At 44.7% G+C, this 21,273-nt stretch overlaps 1 protein-coding gene across 4 annotated transcripts in view; it reads left to right on the forward strand.

The window, feature by feature from the left end:
* The first annotated feature begins 7,587 nt into the window (after window positions 1–7,587).
* GPR160 (G protein-coupled receptor 160) overlaps window positions 7,588–21,273 on the forward strand; it is a 31,078-nt gene continuing 17,392 nt past the window's right edge. For 2 of the 4 annotated variants that reach the window (XM_073803893.1, XM_019946094.3), the window contains exon 1: window positions 7,588–7,727. The gene's annotated coding sequence lies outside the window, so the exon portion shown is untranslated. Of the gene's footprint in view, window positions 7,728–8,437; window positions 8,574–9,637; window positions 9,788–21,273 lie in introns of those variants that run through there. The other 2 variants (XM_033855462.2, XM_019946096.3) reach the window with 2 other exon arrangements.

Genomic DNA, 21,273 nt, shown 5'->3' on the forward strand with positions numbered 1-21,273 from the left:
ATATTCAAGGTGATGTCTTTCAAAGATTATGAGCTCCATTATGCTAGACACTGAGGGTTCAAACTGAATAATACATGGATCCTACCCTCAGAGAGCCGAGTCTAGTGGAAAAGACAGTCGTTTAACTATTTAAAAATTGGTAATTTCTCATGTTTTATAGATAGGAAGCAGAATATTTAATTAGTTAGACAATTTGTAAAGTGTCAAACAGCTAAGAATAACCAGGAAGTTTGCTGTAAAAACAACAGCTACCATTTGCTGGGTCCTTCCTTTGGGCCATGTATGGTATAAAGCATATTTCACACATGATTTCATTTAATCCTTACAACACCCTTTGAGATATGCCTTATTATTCCCATTTTACAGACTTACCTTAAAAACCACCAAGGCGTTAAAAACGCAGGCAACTCTCAGTCACCCAGGATTTGAAACCGGGGAGTCTAACTTCAGAGGGAGCACCCCTACACTCTATGCTGGGGCTGAGTGGTACTGCAGGAAACATACAATAAAGAACACTTTCCAAGTCATCAGTGCTTTCCACTTGACGTCCTGGTTTCAGAAGAGATGTGGGCACACTTTCATGGGAAAACAGCAGCTGTTGAAAAGCCTGTTACTGATAAGGCCAGGTTCCTGTGGACCCAAGGCACTAGCCACTGAATTTGGACTTTGTACCAAAGCTTTCCTATAAAAAATATAAACAGGAAACTTTCAAGTTGTGAAGCTACTGCCTGCCATGAACTTAGCCTGTCTTCTCAGCCAAATTGAAAGCTCTGCATTGTTTCCTTCATGGTACACTGTATCTTGTCTGCTTACCGCTTGCAGATGGGTTCTGACCAAAAGGAAATTTATTACATTTTAAAAGGGAGAAATCGTTAGGGTAAATTACATGTGTGGACCCTGAACCATGAAAAGAGATTTTGTATTAATTATGCATATTTGCGAATTTGTTTTAAATTTTTTCTTAAGGAAAATTTCAGTCATATACCAAAGTAGACCAAATAGTGTAACAAACCCCCATGTACCCATCTCCTTGCTTCCAGAATGATCAGCTCATAGCCAATCTGTTTCATTTATATTGCCTTCGACTTCTACCCCCTCCTCTCCCCCACCCCGGTTTTATTTTGAAGCTAACATGTTTGGGAATATTTTGAATGTTGTGTTCTGTTGGTAAAGAATATATGGAATCAATAGAATAAATAAATATGACTTGATCAGCAAGATCCCTGGGGACACAGGAACCAGAAAGAAGAAAAGGCTGTGTGGTTTGACCACAGAAAAGACAGGAGGACTGGCATGGACTATAGGTGGCATTTGCACAGGCAAGAAATAATGCCCACGTGAGGAAAGTTTGGACAAGGGAATGTGGTGGTTCTGTCCTGCGTCTTGAGCATACTACCTCTGCCTTTTGTTTCCCTCTCAGCAAGTTCTCCGCCAGTATAATTACATCACTTTTTTGTGCGTATATATTGCCCTCCCCCCGCTTGCCTAAACCATAGCTGCAGGAAAGGAAACCCTAGAGCAGCACTGCCCAATCGAAATACAATGTGAGCCACATGTATTAATTTTACATTTTTTTAGTAGCCACATTGGAAAAAGAAGAAACAAATGAGATTAATTTTAATACCATATTTCATTTAACCTAGTATGTATAAAATATTATCATTCCAACACGATTATCAATATAAACAATTCTTATCCAGATATTTTACATTCTTTCTTTTGTGCTAAGTCTTTGAGATACAATGTGTATTTTATAGTTCCAGCATATCTCAATTTGGACTACTAATATTTTCAGGACTTAATTCATAGTCATAAGTGACTAGTGGTTACTGAATTGGACAGGGCCCAGGGTAGGGGAGTCAGTAGCTACTTTGCAATTTTCTTGCAAATAATGCAACTAAAGATTTCTGGTAAAGTTGAAGTACAATGTGTAATGCTGGGCTTCTCCAGGAAATATACTGAAATGAACGAGAGAAAACAACAATAAAAAGCTTAGACAAGTTCATCTATATAAGCAAGGAAATAACTACAACCTCCAAAACCCAGGATATGAAGAAACGTGGCTCTTCAGGTCTTGAGCAAGATTCTTGAGCAGAAAGGATGTTAGCAGTTCCTGAGAGGTTCTCCGTTTACTACAAGTGTGGTAAAGTGTAGTGGCTTTGAATACTCAAATCCTAGTTCTGTTCTTTACAAGCTGTGGGTCTTGGACAAATTCTTTCATCTCTCTGTGCCTCAAGTTCCTCATCTATAAAATGGGGATCATAAAATTTAGGGTGGTTGTAATGATTAAATGAAGTAATACATGTAAAACACTTAGGACCAGATGCCTCGCTATGTTAACCTCTCCATAATTGCTAACTATTAAAAACAAAAATAAGTAAAGACTTGAAAAAGGTGAAGGATTAAGTCATGTGTTATTTGGAAGAAGAGAGTTCCCAAAAGAGATAGCAAGTGTAAAGGCCCTGAGGCAGAAGTCTACCTGGCATATTAAAACAGAAAAACAAACAAACCACCGAGGAAGCTCCTCATCTGGCTGTAGCAGAGAGGGGAGTATGGAAGGGGATGGTACAGAGAGGTAACGGCAATGGGGGCCGACAGTGTAGCTCTATAGGCCATTGTAAGGACTTTGTTTTTTGGGTTTTTTTTAACATCTTTATTGGCGTATAATTGCTTTACAATGGTGTGTTAGATCCTGCTTTATAACAAAGTGAATCAGTTATAAATACATATGTTCCCATATCTCTTGCGTCTCCTTCCCTCTCACCCTCCCTATCCCGGCCCTCTAGGTGGTCACAAAGCACCGAGCTGATCTCCCTGTGCTATGCGGCTGCTTCCCACTAGCTATCTACCTTACGTTTGGTAGTGTATATATGTCCATGCCACTGTCTCACTTTGTCACAGCTCACCCTTCCCCCTCCCTGTATCCTCAAGTCCATTCTCTAGTAGGTCTGCATCTTTATTCCCGTCTAGCCCCTAGGTTCTTCTGACCATTTTTTTTTCTTTCTTTTTTTTTTAGATTCCATATATATGTGTTAGCATACGGTGTTTGTTTGTCTCCTTCTGACTTACTTCACTCTGTATGACAGACTCTAGGTCCATCCACCTCACTACAGATAACTCAGTTTTGTTCCTTTTTATGGCTGAGTAATATTCCATTGTATATCTATGCCACATCTTCTTTATCCATTCATCTATTGATGCACACTTAGGTTGCTTCTGTCCTGGCTATTGTAAATAGAGCTGCAATGAACATTTTGCTACATGACTTTTTGAATTATGGTTTTCTCAGGGTATATGAAGGACTTTGACTTTGAATGAGAGGGAAGCCACTGGAAAGTTTTGACCAGAGAGGGACAATATCTGACTTACATTCTAAAATGACTATTCCAGGGAATTCCCTGGCGGCCCTGTGGTTAGGACTCCACGCTTTCACTGCTGTGGGTCAATCCCTGGTCGGGGAACTAAGATCCCGCAAGTTGTGCAGCGCAGCCAAAAAAAAAAAAAAAAAAAAAAAAAAAAAAGACTATTCCAGCTGCTGCATTGCAGATGGGTTGAAGGAGGACAAGGACAAAAACGGGAACCATTCAGGAGGCTATTCCAACAATCCAGTCAAGAGATAGATGGGGGCTTGGACCTGGGGAGCAAGCTGTGAAGTGGGGAGATGTGGTCAGATTACACAAATGGGCAAAAGTGTAGGGTCAAAGATGTTCAAGGCAATGTCATTTGTAACTGAGATTAACTAGAGATAACCTAAATGTCCATTAATAGAAGGCAGGTTAAATAAATCACGATCTTTTTTTTCTTAACTTAAAAACTTCTGTAGTGATTGAAAGAATGTATTATTTTTAAAATTAAAAGCCAAGGGCTTCCCTGGTGGTGCAGTGGTTAGAAGTCAACCTGCCAATGCAGGGGACACGGGTTCGATCCCTGGTCCTGGAGGATCCCACATGCCGCGGAGCAACTGGGCCCGTGCACCACAACTACTGAGCCTGAGCTCTGGAGCCCACGAGCCACAACTGCTGAAGCCCGGGCTCCTGGAGCCCGTGCTCCGCAACAAGAGAAGCCACCAAATGAGAAGCCCAAGCACGGCAACGAAGAGTAGCCCCCACTCGCTGCAACTAGAGAAAGCCCAAGCGCAGCAACAAAAGACTCAACGCGGCCAAAAATAAATAAATTTTTTAAAAAATTAAAAGCCAAAGTGAATGATAGTAATTTTTAACGTTATTCAATTTCAGCATAAAGGGATATGTTGTAGTTTCAACAAAAGCATATTTTTTGGACCATTAAAACATCTTGCTTGGTAATTAAAAATACAAACCTCAAAGCATTGAAATTAGAGTTTCTTATTTAAAAAAAGAGAGTCAAACAGAAATATGCATCTGTACCTGCTGAACTAGTGTACCAGTAATTCATGGCTGGTCACTACAAAGTCTGTGCTTCTATTCTTTTCCTTTTAAAAATGTTTGGTAGAGTGTATATTGTCTAGGAGATGAGGAAACAAGACGCTTGGCAAGGGCTGGTTTTTACTGAAACTTTAAGATTGACTTTGCTATTACAAAGCATCTAAGAGCGGAATAGACAAAAGATTTGTCTAAGGGGTGAAACTGGTAAGTGGATATATGATTCTGAATCTTCATATTGGCCAGACATCCATTTGGTGGAGGCTCTAAACTGATCATTTATTAATCACTCACCATATGCCAGGAAGCACTATGCCTTGTATTTTTATGACAATTTCTAATTTTATAATACGTAATCTAATTTTACAAAATTGCCCAAGGTCATTAGCTAAATAAATGGAAGAGCTGAAACCATAGATTGTCTCATGCCAATCCCACCCTCTTTCTGCTATCACACTGTATTAGGTAGAGTTGGTGGATTGATTTTTGAGGCTTTTCTTGGGAAAGAATAGTGTATCCATTAGGATTGCGTTCAATTGCTTGCAACAAACCTTAACCAAGAGTGCTTTAAACAAGTAAGGAGGGGACTTCCCTGGTGGCACAGTGGTTAAGAATCCACCTACCAATGCAGGGGTAAAGGGTTCGATCCCTGGTCCGGGAAGATCGCACATGCCGTGAAGCAAGTAAGCCTGTGCACCACAACTACTGAGCCTGCACTCTAGAGCCCACATGCCACAACTACTGAAGCCCAGACCACACGACTACTGAAGCCCATGAGCCTAGAGCCCGTGCTCCACAACAAGAGAAGCCACCACAATGAGAAGGCCGTGCACCACAACGAAGAGTAGCCCCTGCTCACCACAACTAGAGAAAGCCCGCGTGCAGCAACGAAGACCCAATGCAGCCAAAAATAAATAAATTTATATTAAAAAAAAAGTAAGGGGATTATTTTTCTCATGTAATAAAAAGTCTGGAGCTCAGCAGTCTGCAGTAGGTGCTTTTCTTCCTTTTCTCTTGTGTGCTGTCCTGTGGTCATAAAATGGTTGCTCACCCTCCAAGCTCACAGCAAACTCACAGCCAGAATAAAACAGAAGGAGAAAAGCGGTGGTGTCCGCTTCAGGAAAGCAAAAACCTTCTCAGGACTCTCTAGGCAACTTCCCCCTCCACCTCAGCCATCGAGCCATGTGACTGCCCCGCAAGGACTTCTGGGAAGGTGAGCATTTCAGCCCGGCTCATCGCCTCCTGGAACAAAATCTGAGCTCTCTTCGAAGGGAAGAAGGGGGATTGGTTATTGAGGAGACAGTAAGCAGTGTCTGCCCCATGAAAAATATCTGACAGATCAAAGATGTTGGGGAGGAAACAGCTGCCTCAGAAGTACTGCTGGATCAAATGGATTCTAGGGGCTCTGGGCACCACTGTTGATGTGTTGATATTTTGCTGCAAGAGAGGAAGGGAAATGTAGTCTTTGTTCTAAGCAGGCTTGGGCTCAGCTTCAATTCTATTATTATGGAAGAAGGAGAGAATGGCTATTAGGGAACAAGAAAGGGCTCTTCCACAGTCCCTCCACCAGGCCCTGAAACCGAGTACCCCTTGGGAAAGAGTCCGGTGTGCACAGCCGTATACTCTGTCATCTGTTCTAGGCAGGTGCGGGTCTGAGGGCAGTTGCTGACACAGGCTTTGGAATGGAGAGACGGCAGTGGGCACCTGGGGATACTTGAGGATGCTGAGAACATTTGCAGATAATTCAGCCTCCTGGACTGGCCTGGAAGGAGCCATGAAAAGTGCAGGCTAGCTCTTGAGAGTCACCTCCCCCCAGCCCTGTCAGTAGCAAGACACCTCACCTTCCTATTCCTCATTTTCCTCTTCTTTAAAGGGGAGTAATAACCCGACCACATAGTTTGACGTGATGCATGTCCAGTTCCTGTTTTATGCTATACACTCCATAGACGGCCGCTGTTATTATTTTTTATACAGCAGGTTCTTATTAGTCATCCATTTTATACACATCAGTGTATACATGTCAGCAGCTGTTAGTTGTGATAGGAGCATGATCTGGTCCCCACACCCCCTGCTCTAACTCAGTTCACATCCTCTTCTTCTCAGCTCTACTGACTCACTTGCTATTCCTCTGTCAGAACATGCACTCCTGGCCAGTTCTGGCTTCCGGCTTTGCTCACAGTGGAATCTTGGCTGAAACACTTCACATCCTGGTGAATCGTGTAGTCCTTCAGGACTCAGCACACATGTCCCCTTCTCCAGAAATTCCTCTCTGACCTCCCCAGGTTGGGTCAAGCCGCTTCTCAGGCCCTCTAGCAGCCCACACTTATTTCTATCACGGTTCAGTTCTTACTGCACCTTTGGGCGGGCCGTTGCTAAGTTCCTTGCAAGACCACTCAAGCTTTCTGGGAGGTTAAGAAAGGGCCAGCCCACTCCACCTATTGAAGGCTCTTCAGGAAAAGGAGGAGGAGGAAACTGTGCTGGGTTTTTCTTTTCTTGTTTCTTGTTTTTGGCCGCGCCGCTGGGCATGCGGCACTTATTTACCCAACCAGGGATCGAACCTGTGGCCCTTGCAGTAGAAGCGCAGAGTCCTAACCACTGGACTTCCAGGGAATTCCCTGCGCTATATTTTAAATGTTTAAATGATTGGCAAGTCGTAGGTGCTCAACAAATATTTGTTGAATATAACAAATTAGTAATGTTGACACAAAGAAAGGCAATGCAGTATAAGTGTGCTATTTCCAAATATGCAATTTGCGGATTTTTATTTTAAATGTGAATTCATAGTGCATTACAGGTGGTTGTTTATATCAGGTTCTGTCACCCTATGTATACCCTCATCTGGAGGAAACTGCAATGGCCCCGTTCCGACCCTGCTGAGGAGATGGGAGATCCTTGGGCAGGGCTGGAGGTGGGAGTATCTGAAGGCCCGGCACGCAAAAGGGGGGGTCTCATCTTCCACCCTACACCCTCGGGGAATCCCCTGTGCCAGCCTCGACCCAGGCCCCTCTCCCGCGCGCCTGGGTGGCGGCCTGGACGCCTCTCGCCGCCCCGCCCGCAGGCGGCGCCCTCCGGCCAGTCTCCCGCTGGGGTCGCGACGGGGCGTGCGCGCTCAAAGGATTGCATCCGCACTTCCTGGTAGCAGCGCGCGGGGCCGTTGCGGGGTTGCTGCGGGGTCCCCGGGGCCGTGCTCTCAGTCCCGGCCTGTCCCCGGTCACCTGGGGCCGGGCACGGCAGGTGCCCGGCGGCGACCTCGCTGCGGGTCTGGTCGGGCGCCCAGCGCCGCGGACGCGGAGCGCGAGCCGGGAGCCGGGAGCCGCCGCGCCTCGGGTGAGTTGCGGGGACTCGCGCCTGGCGTCTCGCAGCTGCTTCCCTCCTCACCCGGGGCTCCGGGGTGGGGAGGCCGACGGCACCGCGCCGCTCCCCGCTTCCATGGCTGTGCTCTGCGCGTCGGGGAGGGAGAGGAATTTCACTCTCGGGGATTCAGGGGCTGGGGTTCTTTATTACTTAAGAGATCCTGGAGTGGGTGGTGGCCCTGGACTGAAAGCCGAGGACGCCGCGCTCCGGCTGGGGGGTGATCGTAGCCTTCGCGCCACGGGTCCGCCCCGGGTTTGGACCCGGGGGTGGGGTGCAGGAATGGAACCGGTGGCCTAGGTTGGGTGTATACTCACATCCAGCTCGTACCCCCTTTCCAGGGGAGAGAGCTATTAACATTGTAAAACATCAGTGTGTGCAACTTTCCTTCCTGGAACACACAGGTGGGCATACAGTCACGGGCACACATGCTCGTGTATTCGTTGGGGCGGACTTTGCGTCCCCTCTCTTGGCCCTCGGGCGTTGGGGACGGTGCCCCCGCGAACGCCGGGCATTGGGATTAAGCCCTGGGGCTTTTCAGGTTGGTTGTTCTCTGAGACCGTGGCGTTCTGGGTGGTTCCTCTGTGCCCAGCCTGGATGGCTCAAAATTCTCTCTAAATAACTTGGGACCGCCCTCCGGAATTTGTTGGCTCAGTGAAACTCCTCTTCTCACCTGGGCAGGTGGTCTCGGGAGGTGGCAGCGGGGTCCCCCGCCCCCAGCATTCCGGAAGCGACCGCGAGGACCCGGCTTGCGGAGGAAGGTCCAGCTGGGAGGAAACGCACTTGCTTCGCACCATTGCTTTGCTTGTGCAAATAACTCGGGTAAGGGCCGGGGCGGGGGGTCGTTCAAACCCCGGAGATAAATCCACCACAGACCAGAATTGCAGAGGACACTTGAGTGAGTGTTTGGATCTCAGAATTGTTCATGGCTTCAGGTCAGATCAATTTCGTTTGTGCTTTTCAGGTTACTTTTAAACTTCTTTAACTATGAAACGACTAATTAACATACACGTTTTTTCTTGACAGCCCCTAAGACTGGAGTTTCTTTGTGGTATCTCTAGAATAGAATTGCTGGGAATTGCAGGTGAGGATCAGCCTGGCTGCTATGAGAATCATAGGGATGGAAGGAACCTGTGGTTTAAAGACTAAGAGACAGAAGGCGGCAATGCTATGTGTAAACCTTGGTTGGGTCCTGATTTGATGAAAATAGTTTTTTTAAAAATTGTGCCAATCGAGGAAATTTGTACTGGCTGTTTTTTAGTATTAAGAATATTAGATTTGTTTAGTTACTTTTGGTAACGGTATCATGATTAGGGTTGTTTTTAAACCCTTATCTGTTAGAAATACATTCTAAACTTGAAATATAGGTTGAGGATTTGCTTCAAAATAAGCCAGTTTTGGGGAGGGCTGCTAGCGGAGAAGTGAGGGGGAACAAGGTGAAGGGAGATTGGCCATGAATTGTTAATAGTTGAAGATGGATGAATGGTGGGGGTACGGACTGCCTTGTACTCTTGACTCTACTTTTGTATGTTTGGCATTTTCCTTTCAACGTAACACCACTTGTGGAGGTTTTTTGCAGAAGGTAGATTTGGAAGGTAACACTAGTGGTTCTAGATTCAAAGCCTTCCACAGATCCTCACTCTTTGTTAGCTGGGTATAAAGGCTGCCTCTGCAGACTCATAACAAGTCTTTTCCTCCCTCCCAGGGGTGCCGCTTTATTTTGTTGCGAAGGCATAGAGTATTTGCTGAGTGTGACAAAGCTGAGAGGATCAAGTTGATGCAGGTGGATGCTGGGTCAGCTTTTTTTTATACAAAGGGTATTAGCGAGCATAAGGGTTGAGTTGTCTCCAAATGGACAGGTTGTATAAAATGTGTTAGCAGTTTTTCTGAACTGCCCCAATCCTTTCTAAGTTATGCTCATCAAAAAACAGAGCCCAGAGTAGTGAACACTCCCGTACACACTTAGGTTTTGTGTACACTTTTGGAAGCACTGTATACATCAGTACAAAGTCAACATTATGAAAACGAATCACAAGGTGAGTGGAGCTTTACTTATTACCCGAGAGAGATCTTATCTGTGTGTGTGGCCTGTTTCCTGTCCTTACCTTGTTTGCTTCAGGTATCATGCAGTGTAAATATTTAGCAAAGAACTGGCTCCTGAAATTTCTGTGTATTCTTTTCCAAGAACCTTGCTTTCAAGAGGAGGGACATGGGAAGTTGTATCTATGTATTCATCCAACTTGCTTATTTTTGGCCCCTCTGGATTTATCATATAATTCCTACTCATTCTATCATGCCTGATTAATAATTTGGAAAAGTGATGATCTTATGAGGGAGCTATTAAAGTTCAATAGAGGGAGGAAAGGGAGGCATATAGTCCCGCAAGATAAACCCGCATTTCTTAGTAGATATCGTGGAACTGATTTTAATGCCTCCTTGCTTTTAAGAGAAAACAACGCAAGTAAATGATATCAGTGATAGCTGAAAGTTGAAGTGTTAGATGAATGCCCTCAGCCTAGACCTTGCCCGTGTAGATTCACTAGAATAAAAGAGGTTGTAAAGATGCTTTAAGTCAGATTCAGTTGAGGAAATGCCAGAGCATGTCCCAGTTTCCTCATAGTGCGTGGGAAAATGAGAGAACCAACCAAAATCCCCTTACTGTTGGGAAATATCCTAGTGAATTCATGATGGTACTTAAGTGAAATTGTTTGGCTTGTGACAGTTTTCTTTGTGTGAATCAAAGAAATACGCAACTGTTAAGTGACTTTATTTTCGACCTCAGTTCTCTGAGACAAGAATATGGAGAGAGAAAAGAAACTTGCCAGGTTCTTAAGTGAACAGGCAGTGACCTCATGTATGCTCTCCTCTGTGAGAGGATGGTAGATTTGGGCGGACTCTGGAGAGTTGATTGTTAATCGCCATTTTAAGGAATTACCACAAATGTGACACCATCTTCTCCCACATCATGTTATGGAAGGGTATAAACGCATTAGAAAAGCAAATTACATACTGCTTTGTTGGCCTAGAAACGAGAGGAAAGGGTGTTGGCAATCCACTCAATAATCCTCTTCTAATTTGTAAGCACTCAGCTCTCATCTACATCACTTCATCCCATCCTGTGAAGTTCAGCAGTGGTGCTGGAGGATTATTTTAGTTTTTAGCAGATGAGAAATTTGAAAATCTAGAGAAGCGAAGGCTTGCCAGGTGGTTTCTTTGGAGATATGGGGGAAGGAAATTTAACATTCATTAAGAGTTCAAGTCATCTTCACACACGTTTTTAATTCTCACAAAGCTCTCTAAATTGGGTATTTTCAACCCATTTTGTGGATGAAATTGTAGCTAAGAGAGGTTCGTAGTTCACTTGAGGTCTGGCAGCTGGTAAAAATAGAGCCAGGATTCAAATTCAGATCTGTTGGACCTTAGAGTTTACGTTATTTCCAGCCTCTGTGCTGGTCCAAACTCTAGCAGACAGCAGAGCTACCATACCCAAGAGTTCTTTTTTTTTTTTTTTTTTCTGGTACGCGGGCCTCTCACTGTTGTGGCCTCTCCCATTGCGGTGCACAGGCTCCGGACGCGCAGGCTCAGCAGCCATGGCTCACGGGCCCAGCCGCTCCGCGGCATGTGGGATCTTCCCGGACCCGGGCACGAACCCGTGTCCCCTGCATCAGCAGGCGGACTCTCAACCACTGCGCCACCAGGGAAGCCCAAGGCAAGCTATCTTTTTTGCCACACTCAACTGCCCTGGTTACAAACTGGGGCCGTGTGCCACATCCAGCCGACAAGGATGTTTTATCAGGCCAGCGCAGAGTTTGGGAAAATCAAAAACAAAGCTGAGCCAATGTTGACAATTGGGAGGTTTCAAATATTCTGCCCCCAAGAATTCCTGAAGGCGGTACTGGAGCAGCCTTCTCTCTAGAGAAGGGTAGTGTACTCCATTTCCCCCTGGTCTCCACCACTCCCTATCGTGGTCCCCATCCTTGAGCCCAGGGACCATCGCACTTGCACTGTTGTTTCTTCCTACGTGTGCACCTACCCAATATGGAATAACCCAAGCGAGCTTGAGGGCTCTTGTCCCAAGAAAAAGGGAAAGAGCATATTCCTTTGAGAGAATGAACACTCTTGTGTTTACTCTGCAGTGATTCTGTGACAGAAAATACAAGGTATGTCATCATTTTTCTCACACCCTGTGTTACTCATTTACATAGAACTTTAGAGCTTACTACCCCTGCAATACAATAAAAATGGAGTACATGTGTGGGCACGCTGCAGCAGAGAAAAGGAGGGCCTCCCAAACCCCAAACTACTGACTCTTTGTGAGCAGGAAGATGGGTCTTGTGCACCTGGGGGGGTTCCCCGGGGTGTCCTGTAGGGGTGGGCCACCAAGAAGCCCTCTGTCTTTAAGCAGCCTGACTTTGGGATCCAGAGGGATCCTGAGATTGTGCCCTGGCTCTCTGCTCTGAGGGCCCCAGAAAGTAATCCCCTCCCCCTCCTCTGCCCACCCCTCTCCAGCTGGTGACAGATCTGTCCTGCACACCACTGAGGCATGGCCCCATCGGAAAGCTCCGCAGGCAGGAGGAACTGAGGCGCCCTAGTCCAGCCTTTGAGAGGTTTCTGGGGTGCAAGTCCAAGAGTGGCCTGATTCCTCATCTTGAAACTTTCGCTCAAGGGTCGTGGGACAGATGTTCCCGCCTCTGTCTATATGTGGAGTTTCGTTGCAGGGGAGGCTGCTGTTTAGATCTTTGTTTCCTCTCCCTGAGTTCCGAGTACTCGTGGCTGCTGCGTGGAGGTGTGGGCATGGTGAGGCAGAGGTGCTGAGAAGGAAGTACAGATGGAACCTTGCCGTGCGGTTTTGAGGAAACGTCAGGTGTTGTTTTATGACCTTTGTCACTAGAGCTGTGAGACTAGGTGTGTGCGTACCCCAGTGTGAGAAGAAACGTGGGACGGGGGGCGCTGCGGGCGGGCTGCCTTGTGTGGTTGGAAGAAGGACATTAGAGGCTGAGGGCTTTCCTAAGTGCCAGGCTGGCGGGTTGATCGGAACCTTTCTGGGGAGCTCTGGGCGTGTTCTCAGGTAGGTGATTACTACTCCCTGGTCAAACACACGGCCTGCAAGGAGACTAGGTTGATGACCGGCCTCAGCAAACACAGGTGAAGCGTGGCGCCCCCGAGTGTGGACTCTCGCCAGGTGGCTGATGTCTCCCTGGTTCTCCCACCACCTCGCTGTGTGACCTTGACCTTGACCTATTTTTCTAACCACTCTGCCTTCGGTTTTCTCCTGTGTAAAATGGAAGTACTGAGCACACCTACCTCACAGGGCTGCGAGGATGAAGCGGCGCATGGAGGGCCCGGCGTGGAGTAGGGGTTCCCTGAGCGCTGGCTGTCGCTGTCGCTTGAGCCCCGCCTTCCTTCGCTTTGGCCTTTATTCGGGGGATTTCCCCCCGAGAATTTTAGAAGGCAGGCTGCAGGGTGGACACGCTTTCCAGCTCTGACCTCCCTGTTTTCAGAGGCCGCCTGGCCTGCCTCGTGGCCTGAGGAAATGTCCTCCGTGACAGATGTCAGCAGGGGGTTTGGCGAGGCAGCTTTGGAACTGATGACGAGAACGGGGCCGGGAACTGGGGCTGTGGGCCTGTGGTCTGGGGATTGAAATGCTCTGTGCCTCTGGAAAGGAGATGGGTCCCCCCGCCGGCCCCTGGTGGGGGAGGAGCGGACTGCGTAGATGGGGCAGATGCCTCTGCCGCGGCGGCGGGGCTCCGGCCACCTGAGTCCTCTCCGGCGCCTCTTCCGTCAGCTGGGGACGTGCCCTCCTCACGGGAATGCTGGGAGCAGCTAACAAATACGAAGTCCTGACCCAGGCCCCGTGAAGTACTGGGTCCGACCTGCCCTTTGGTGGCGAAGTCAAAGACCGGGTACCCCAGGGGGTTTACTTTTAACTTGGAGAAATAATAGAGGTGCTGTTAACCTGCACTGGCGGAGCATTTTGTAGTTTTCAAAGGGCTCTCCAATTTGATCTTTGACCAGTGCTGCGGGCTTATTTGTTTGCATTTGTTTCTCTTGCCTGTTGCTCTCTGTCAGGAGAGGTACACAAGTGAACTGAGGTTCAGGCCAGAGGGGAGCCCAGAAGTGGGAACGGAGGAGTGGGCTGTGCGTTCTACTTTATCAGAGAAGGTAACCCGTGTTCGTATTCCTTATGCCCTTAAGGAGTCACAGGGAGTGATGACGTCTGGGGAGGGGAAGGGGGAGATTGAGAGCTGAGGTGTTCTCAGGAAGCTGAAAGCATCCCTTGTGTCCAGGGAGGCTGAACGGAGGGGTAGCCCGTCCCCCCGCAGAGTCCCCTGCCAGCAGCCGAGGCAGAGGTCGCCCGGTTGACAGCTCCTGCCCAGACCCATTCACGGAGGTACCAGTGGGGCTCAGGGGGAGGCGGGGCTCTGGGCTGCTGGGCTCCCTCCTCCTCCTGCCCAGGTCCGGACCTTCATGGAACTATTGCCTTTCTCCTCCTTTTTTTCTCCTCCGCCGCTCCCAGCCAGGTGTTCCAGTGAGATGCTGCACAGCCTCCACGGCCCTCCCCACCCCAGCTAACAGCCCACAGAGCTGCTCCCTTCTGACCGTTCTGCAGGGATTTTCCTCCACAGCCCCTGCCATTTCCCATTGGTATCCTTGCCCCTGCTGCCTGCTAATTCTGTGTGTCCTGCAGACCAGCAGCAACGGGAGCTTGTTAGAAGTGCAGAATCTCAGGCCCACCCCAGACACAGTGAATCAGAATCCAGCTTTTACCAAGATCCACATTCAAGCTTGAGAAGTATTGGTCTACAAGGCTATGACCTTACCAACCACAGGTGGCCTGGCATTAATTACCTCTGATCTGTGTATATTCGTACATTTTCCAGATTTACCCAATATGGGAATAATGCTGTATGTACCACTGGTTTTCAGCCTCCCATCCCCTACCATTAGACTGTCTGAGGATAACAGCTCACGCCTCTCGGTTACGCTGATTCTCAGGGATCAGCAGAACCTCTGGAAGGCATGAGGAATTCCATTACAGTATCGCCCCCCACCCCCCGTGAGAAACCCTGGTATATACAGCTTTTATCTCAGTTCTGTCATCTTACATTGTATTGTCAGCATTTTCTCGTACTTTAATCTTTCTGAAGAGCTTGTCTTTCATGGCTACAGATAGTAGTCCATCTCATGACTGTCATAAATCATTTGACTACTTCCTTATTGTGAGGCATTTGAATTGCTCTGATCCTTTTGGGGTGGGAGAGTGTTCTGTAGGCTATTGTAAGTATGCTGAAGTGAGCTGCTCAGGCCGTAATTACTTCCTTCAGCTCTGATTATTCCCTTATGGTGAATTCCAGAGTGGAGATACTGAATCAAGAGGCATGAACATTCTAAACACTCTTTAAAATGCAGGAGGAGTATAGGAAGTACCCTGACAGATACCCTCCCGGGCACTGGGTAGTGTGGTCTGTAGACAGATTCTCTGGGGAGCAGCAATCACTCCTTGTTCATCATCACACACGTCAAGGCCCAGCTTACAGCAGATTCTGAGGTGTGACTCCCAAGGGGGTTGGCGAGTGGGAGGGAAGTTACCTGAAGGGTGGGGGTGGGTAGCTAGCTGCCTGTGATGGTGGCATTTCTTCCTCCTGGCCTGAATCCTGAGTCCACTCACCAGGCAGCAGCTTCCTTCAGGGTGTGTCTGCACGTTTTACTTGCCTTCCAGTGGCAGGCGCAGGCAGGACGGGGAGTTTGTGGAGGCCTGAAATGACAGCCTCACTTACTAGTCCTGAATCTGCAGTTCCCGACTGGCACCAAACTTGTTTTTGCTTCATAAGTCTGTGACCGTTAGGTTTGTAACACTTTTTCCTCCCTCGAGCAGACCAGGAAACTCATGTTAAGTAAACTGTATTCTGAAAGGTACACTCAGATTCTGTCGTGAAGAAGAAGTGATATATCAACATTGTATTTGTGATTGAGTCATGGTTTGAACTTGGTTGCCAGGAATATATTTTTGGCCCTCTATAAATATGTTTGGAGTAAATGAGCGAATGAATATGCACAGAATGAATGAGTTCGATTATGTTAAATAACATACATATATTATATTTGTGTGTATCACATGACATAATTAAAACATTTTAAACTGAATATTAAATCATTAGCCATTCATTTATATTAACTATTTGACATGTTATGACTTCCAAATAGACACACACACACACTATACTTTCTGGAAATAAGTGTGATTGATTCAGAGGTTGTCTACAGCAAACAACAGACTCTTTTATGAATGGAATACAGTGTACAATAGGAAAACAAAAGTGGCTTCTTTTGTCAACATGTTTTTGAGATTCATGCATGTTGTGTATTTCAGTAGTTTGTTCTTTTTTATTAATAGCTGATATTCCACTCTTTGATTATATAACCATTCATTTGTCCATTCTGCCTGGAAGACCATTTGGGTTGTTTTCAGTTTGGGGCTTTTATGAAGGAAACTGCTGTGACCATTCTTTTACAAGTCCTTTTTTAAAAACACAGTTTTCTTGAAGTGCAATTTACATGCCATAAAATCCACCCATTGTAAGCGTACGATTCTATGATTTTTATAGATTTGTACAGCCATCACCACAATCTAAGTTTTGAACATTTCTATCACCCCCAAAGTTCCCTCATGCCGGCTTAAGTCCCCACTCCTAAGCCCAGGCAGCCACTGACCTACTTCCTGTCTCTTGCCTTTTCTGGATATTTCCTATAAATGGAATCCAGAATATGTAGGATTTTTGTGTCTAGCTTCTTGCACTTGGCATAATATTTTTGAAGTTCATCCATTTGCAGCATGTGTCAGTAGCTTGTTCCTTTGTATTGTTGAATAGTTCAGTTTTACAGATGTAACCACATTTCATTTATTTCTTCGCTAGTTGATGGACATTTGAATTGTTTCTGGGTTTTGGCTGTTATAAATAATGTTTCTGTGCACATTCATGTACAGGTGTGTGTGGGCCTATATTTTTATTTCTCTTGGGTAGATTCTTAGGAGTGTAATTACCAGATTATATAGTAAGTTTATCTTTTTAAGAAACTGGTAAACTGTTTTCCAAAAGTGGCTGTAGTGTCCCACCAACAATGTATGATGGTTTTGATTTCTCCACATTCTTGCCAACACTCAATATTGTTAGTTTTTTAAATTATAGCCATCCTAATGGCTGTATGAGTGTATCTTATTACAGTTTATGTGTTTTTTTGTTTGTTTTTTTTTTTTTGGCCACGCCACTTTCGGGATTAGTTCCCTGACCGGGGATTGAACCCCTGCCCCCTGCAGTGGAAGTTCGGAGTCCTAACCACTGGACCACCAGGGAATTCCCTTATAACAGTTTAAATTTACATTTCCCTAATGACTAATGATGATTAGCACCTTTCCACGTGCTTATTATTATTAGTCATTTGTATATCTGCTTTGCTGAAATATCTAGTTAAATCTTTTGCCCTTTTTTTTTTTTGGTATGCGGGCCTCTCACTGTTGTGGCCTCTCCCGTTGCAGAGCACAGGCTCTGGACGCGCAGGCTCAGCGGCCACGGCTCACGGGCCTAGCCGCTCCGTGGCATGTGGGATCTTCCCGGACCGGGGCACGAACCCGTGTCCCTTGCATCAGAAGGCGGACTCCCAACCACTGCGCCACCAGGGAAGCCCTGCCCATTTTTTTAATTGGGTTGTCACCATCGTCATATGGAGTTTCAAAAAATTTTAATATTCTATAAAATATTCAAATAAAAATAATTGAAGTAAAATATTCAAATATTTTTTTAAATTCTAGAGGCAAGGGCTTTATCAGATATATGATATGCAAATATTTTCTATGAATCTTTGACTTATATTTTTATTTTCTTAATGGCACCTTTTAAAGAAAAAAGTTTTAAATTTTGATGAAGTCTAAGATATCAATTTCTTTTCTTTTATGGTTTGCACTTCTAATTACATATCTAAGAAATATTTCCTAACTGTGTACAAGCCTTTTTTTTAATAGACGTTACCTTTTAGAGCAATTTTAGATCGCAACAAAATTGAGCAGAAGGTACAGTTTCCCGAAGAGATTTCTCATATATTTCCTGTGTCCTCGTATGCATAGCCTCCTCTATTATCAGCATCCCCAATCAGTGACACATTGGTTATAGTCGTTGACCTTACATTGACGCATCGTAATCACCCAAAGTCCAAAGTTTACATTACAGTTCTCTCTTGGTGGTGTACGTTCTGTGGGATTGGACAAATGTATAGTGACATGTATTCACCATTACAGTAGCATACAGAGTAATACTAAAAATCCTCTGCTCTGCCTGTTCATCCCTTCCTCCCCTCTAACCCTTGGCAACTACTCATCTTTTTACTGTTTCCATAGTTTTGCCTTTTCCAGAGTGTCATATAGTTGGATCATACAGTATATAGCTTTTTCAGATTGGCTTCTTTCACCTAGTAAATGCATTTTTTAGGGTTCCTCCATGTCTTTTCATGGCTTGATAGCTTTTTTTTTCCTTTAATGCTAAGTAATCACAGTTTATCCAGTCACTTTCTGAAGGACATCTTGGTTGCTTCCAACTTTTGGCAATTATCAATAAAGCTGTTATAAAGACTTGTGTATAGGTTTTTGTGTGGATATAAGTTTTAAACTCCTATGGGTAAATACCAAGGAGGGTGATTGCTGGATCGTATGATAAGAATATGTTTAATTTTGTAAGAAACCGCCAATCTAAACTGTCTTCCCAAGTGGCTGTACCATTTTGTATTTCCACTAGCAGTGAGAGTTCCTGTTGTTCCACAAGCTCACTAGCATTTGGTGTTATCATACAGGTCTTTTTGTGGACATGTATTTTAATTTCTCCTGCATAAATACCTAGGAGTGGAAGTACTGGATCATAGGATAGATGTATGTTTAAATGCCAGACTTTTCCAAGGGGTTGTACCATTTTATACTCCTATGTCTTTCCCAATACTTAGTATTGGTCTTTTTACTTGTAGCCATCCTGATGGATGTGAAACTGTATGGCTATGTGCTTTTAATTAGCTTTTTCCTGATGACTAATGATGTTGAGCACCTTTTCACATGCTGTTGACCATATGTTCATTTTCCTTTTGAACTGTCTTTTCAAGTATATTGCCCATTTTTGTTTTGAGTTGTCTTTTTTTTTTTTTTTGCGGTACACGGGCCTCTCACTGTTGTGGCCTCTCCTGTTGCGGAGCACAGTCTCCGGACACGCAGGCTCAGCAGGCTCAGCAGCCATGGCTCACGGGCCCAGCCGCTCCGCGGCATGTGGGATTTTCCCGGACCGAGGCACGAACCCGTGTCCCCTGCATCGGCAGGCGGACTCTCAACCACAGCGCCACCAGGCAAGCCCTGAGTTGTTTGTCCTTTTACTGTTGATCTGTAGGCATTATAGATAGATAGGTAGGAAGGTAGTTAAGTAGGTAGATAGATAGATAGATAGTCTGGTAGTCTGAGCACAAATCATTTGTTAGATATATGTGTAGTGAATATTTTCCCCCAGTATATCTCTTGCTTTTTCATTTTCTTATAAGCAAAAGATTTTAATTTTAATGAGTCTACTTTATAATTTTTTCTTTTATGGTTGGTGCTTTTGTGTTTTGCTTAATAATTCTCTACCTACCCCCAGGGCTGCAAGATTTTCTTCTTTCTAAATGCTTTAGTCTTAGCTTTTACATTTAGGCCTGTGATCAATCCTGAATTAATTTGTGAGTATGGTGTGAGATGGGATTGAGCTCCTTCTTTTTCATACAGTTATCCATTTAGTGCAGCACCATTTATTGAAAAGACTTTCCTTTCCTCCATTGAATTGCCTTGGTACTTTCTTGTAAATCAAGTGGACTGTTGGAACTCTCTACTCTGTTCTATCTGTTTGTCTGTTCTTAAGCTAGTACCACACTATCTTCAGTTCGGTAGTTTATCAGTCTTGAAATCAGGTAGTGTAAGCCCTTCAACTTTGTTCTTTTTCAAAAATTTTCAACTATTCTGGCCCTTTGCATTTTCTTTCTTTTTTTTAAATTAACTTTTATTGGAGTATAGTTGCTTTACAATGTTGTGTTAGTTTCTCCTGTACGGCAAAGTGAATCTTTTGCATTTTTCATGTACACTTTAGAATCAACTTGTCAGTTTCTACCAAAAAGCCTGGTTGGATTTTGATCAGGACAGCATTGAATCTACCAATCTAGAGAGCATTGTCATCTTAACAATATTAGTCTTCCATAGACATGATATATCTTGCCATTTATTTAGGTCTTTAGTTCTCTCAGCAGTGTTGTTGTTGTCTTCTCAGCAGTGTTTTATAGCTTTTAGCATTGATGATTTGTACATTTTTTTAAAAAAATTATTTACTTACTTATTTAGGCTGCTCCAGGTCTTAGTTGTGGCGTGCGGACTCTTAGTTGCAGCATGCGGACTCTTAGTTGCGGCATGCAGGCTTCTTAGTTGCAGCATGAATGTGGGATCTAGTTCCCTGACCAGAGATTGAACCCGGGCCCCCTGCATTGGAAGTGCAGAGTCTTACCCACTGGACCACCAGGGAAGTCCCTGATGATTTGTACACATTTTAAAAGATTTATTCCTATGTATTTTACATTTTAAAGTCTACTGTAAATGGCAATTTTTACATTTTCAAATTTTGTTTTATATATATGCTATATATATATATATACACACATACATATATGTGTGTGTGTGTGTGTGTATATATATATATATATATACAATTTTAAAAATTGATCTGCAACCTTAGTAAAGTAACTTAGTAACTCCAGTAAGTTTTGGGTAGATGCCTTAGCATTTTCTGTATGTATAAACATCATCTGCAGAGTTTTACTTTATTCTTTCTAATCTCTATGCCTTTTTTTTTCCTTGCCTTGTTCCTTTAAGGGAAAAGTGGTCAGTTTTTCACAGTTAAGTATGATGATAGCTGTAGATTTTTTTATAGATGTCCTTTATCAGGTTGAGGAAATTGCCCTCGATTCCTACTTTGCTGAGAGGTTTTTATCATGAATGGATGTTGAATTTTGTCAAAAACTTTTTTCTGCATTTCTCAAGATGATCATATCGTTTGTTTTCCTTTATTCTGTTCATGTGAATGTGTCTCTTTTTCATCTTTTGGAACTTTTTCATTATGTCAAATTAGGGAAAAGACCACTGTTTCTACTTCTGACACTCGAACATCTTGGCATTATTCATTGAATGTAGGTTCAGGAGCATGATTTAGACGGTTTGAATCTGATCATCTCCATAAAATACTTTATAAACTAAAAAGCACCATATATATTTAGGTAGAATTATTTGACTTAAGGGGCCTACCTGTCCCCCAAAACTTCTCTTAATCTCTGAAACTTCTGCTGTTCATCTCATGCCTAAAAAAATCAGTATGAAAATAACAGAACTGTACACAATGAGATTTTGACCTTAAAAGGTCTTACTTCCTACCTTCTGAGCTTGGGAAACCTAACTTATGGATATGACAAAATCCTTCCATTT

The sequence above is a fragment of the Tursiops truncatus genome, chromosome 4 (assembly GCF_011762595.2).
Source record: "Tursiops truncatus isolate mTurTru1 chromosome 4, mTurTru1.mat.Y, whole genome shotgun sequence".
NCBI lineage: Eukaryota > Metazoa > Chordata > Mammalia > Artiodactyla > Delphinidae > Tursiops > Tursiops truncatus.